General features: G+C 38.3%; 1 long non-coding RNA gene across 2 annotated transcripts in view; it reads right to left on the bottom strand.

Annotated features, from left to right (window-relative positions):
* Positions 1–3,159, bottom strand: part of LOC109388939 (uncharacterized) — a 23,446-nt gene that overhangs the window by 8,339 nt on the left and 11,948 nt on the right. For both annotated transcript variants that reach the window (XR_002125296.1, XR_002125295.1), the window contains one exon: positions 2,720–2,905. This is a non-coding gene — a long non-coding RNA (uncharacterized LOC109388939). The remainder of the gene's footprint in view (positions 1–2,719; positions 2,906–3,159) is intronic.

Here is a 3,159-nt window from a genome sequence, read left to right as displayed (position 1 = left end):
GTGCCAACTTGGGCCAGTGAAGCAATGTCCTCCACAACTAGACTGAAGAACAAAACGACAGCAACTTGTCTGTTCCCCTTCCCCCAATTCCCCAGGGCTGTTCCCATTCCCCCAATTCCCCAATAAAAATCTTAAAAAAAAAAGGCCCTGTAAAACAAACAAACAAAAAGAGAATCAAGTGTGGAAAAATTAAGGGGGACAGAAAAACGGGAATTCTATGCTACGCCATTTCAAACTACATCATAATCAGACCAAGCTACATAGGGGCAAGGAAGCTTTTCCTTCTCACCGTGGTGTCCTTGGCACTCAGTACATAGGTGCTCAACATATTAAATGAACTTGTACACCAAGGTAAAAAAAAAAGGAACCAATGCTTTGACCCCAAAGCCACTGAGTCATCACCTCTTTCTCTGCCGTCTGTAATCCTTCTCTCCCTTGCTTTCTTGACTTCTCATCTTAGCTGTTTTTCATTCTTTCCACCCCAATTTCTCAAGGGGCCATACAATGAAATAAAATTGTGTCTCCATTATGTGCTCTATTTATACAAAAACAATTTTAAACTTCATTCTTAAACAAACCAATAGTGGTTGCATCCAAGCGAACTGAAATGAGGCCACAGCTATATTTCCTGAGTGTGAATCCCAGCTCCATTATTTATTTGCTGTGTGTCCTGGCAGAAGCTATGTAACCCCTCTGTGCCTCACAGAAGTAACACCATAGAACTGTTATGATGGTTAAATGGGAAAATGTTTACAGTGCTTAGAGCAAGAGTGACATAGTAAGAGTTCAATAAATGTTACCTGCTATTTTTAAATATCACCAAGATTTGTATGTACTTGGACTTAGATGCTAATAGTATTGCAAAAACCTGAAAACATAAAATCGAAATTAAAATGCGCAGAATCTTTTAAAATGATACTAAGTAGGGCCTCAGTTTGAAAAGATGGCATCTGAACAACTACTAGGATATTTGTAGACAATATGGACTTGTTCACAGAAGCTCTATAGTAGGAGACATACATAGGAATCCTTTATGTTGTAATCCAATTGGATAAAAATTGTGTGCCTATTATGTGTAAAGTGGATAGCTGGGTTTGAGGTTACAAAAATAAACAGGGTTTGCGCACAAAAAGCTTATCATCTTGTAGGGGGATATACAAGTATTTTTAGATTAAAAAAAATTATAAATGTTCACCACGGAAAAATAGGCAACAGTGAAAAGCCAACACGTAAATGTTAGCTTTTCACTCATTTCAGCTTAAAAAAATTATAACCACTGCATACACTTTTGTACCCTGCTTGCTTTTCAGTGCTATAGTTAAGCATGTTTTTTGGTTAAGACTGCCTATATCCCAGCTTCATTTGCTGGCTGTGATATTGGGTAAGTTACTTCCCTGAATGTATTTTAGCTTCCTATCTATAAACCAGGAATAATAGTACTTCATAGGTCTTGACATGTATGTAAAGCAATTAGCCTGGCTAATCACAAAGGCTCAGTAAATTTAGCTATTTTTCTAAGAAGCAATTTTAGACATTTTGGTTGCCTCATCATCCATTGCATGCCTTCCTCAGTACGTAGCAGTAGTGTAGATTCATTTAAGTAAATCAGGCTCATCCCACCCCTCCAGATAGTGACTGTTCCATTAAGCCATGCACGATCTGAACACACCATATTTCCATGATCCCAATAGTGGAAAAGTACCAACGGGGCAAACAGATCTCATTACGGTCATAGTATGTAGTATAGCTTTTTCTTAATGGGAACCGCTCTTTCAGCAGATGAATCTTACTTGGCAATGGTAAGTTGTTCTTAGGACATATTATTTGTACTTTCTAATATTTTATTTGATTTGTTTGCACCCATATTCATGGGAGAACTAAGAATCTATAGTTTGATATCTGCTTTTAAGTTTTGGTGTCAGGTTAATATCAATTATGCAAACTGAAAGTGTATATTCACTTTTCTGTCTGCAGGACAAAAATATATACATACCACAGGTATAATGTATTTCTCCAGTCTGGAAGAATGCATAGTGAGCAGGGCTCACCTGAGGACATACAATGCACTGATAACTACTTAAATTTTTTCTTTGTTTATTGACCTACTCAGGTTTTCTAATGTTTAAAATACGTAATTAAAGATGACATTGAAGTCTCCTGTTTTCCCATTACCTTCATTGCTTCTCATTTTGATTTTTTAAAACATGCATTTGCTAGGAGGTGGCCTTTTTACATTGTTTCTAATGTATTTCTAACTAATCTTTATTGTTACTTTTGTTTCTAGTGTTGTGTGTTTAAAAATGCATTCATTTTCCCTCTCTGCAATGGCTATCAATTTGCCTTCCTGCATGTCTTTAAACACACCACNTGGCTGGAGATAATTTTATTTTTCAAGTAAACAAGTTCTGGCTCTCTACATCCCTCTCACTTCTTCTTGCAAGTTGGCAGTTTATTTTCTGAGTTCATCTCTTTCTTGTAGCACTTTGCAAAATGAAACGAAAAGCAACTGGCTCATACTTTCAACAGGTGCCTAGAAACCACTGATGGGAAAGGGGCATGAGGAGACAGACGTGCTGCTCCAATAGGCTTAGAACATGTGAATGACAGGGAAGGAAATGGTTATATACTTTAAAAGGTGGTATCAATAAGGAGTTTTTCAAATCCTCTCTATGTGATAGAGTCTGGTCATCAAGAGCTGTGAAGAGTCAGAGGTTTTTACCTTACTTGCAAGATAACAAGTTAGCCTGCCATAGTTCCATGGATGTGGCAGAAGACACAAAAACCCTGGGCCAGAGACGAAGGAAGTTATCATCTAGCACAACACACAGTCCGGGCTTCATGTCTGCATTGGTTCCACTTGTCTCCTCAGCCTTACAAGGATGACACTGAGAAGCACCGATGGATGCTGTGTGCACAGAAAGTTTGTTAGAACTAAGGAACCCCAAGTTTAGGGAACTTCAATCTTTTTAAAAGGGAAATAAGACTCTGCCCTTTGCTCCGGAAGGAGACATTATCTTTATTATACTGAACTGTAAACAAACCTGCCTTTGCTCCAGAGGGAGACACTATCTGTCTCCCAAGGGAGGTCACTATATAAACATTCCTGAAAAGAGAGACAGTGCCTCTGCCTGCAAGACATGTGGACTTGCCAGAGACCCA

Source organism: Hipposideros armiger, unplaced genomic scaffold (assembly GCF_001890085.2).
Source record: "Hipposideros armiger isolate ML-2016 unplaced genomic scaffold, ASM189008v1 scaffold_212, whole genome shotgun sequence".
Taxonomy (NCBI): domain Eukaryota; kingdom Metazoa; phylum Chordata; class Mammalia; order Chiroptera; family Hipposideridae; genus Hipposideros; species Hipposideros armiger.
This window is presented reverse-complemented; position numbering and strand designations above follow the sequence as displayed.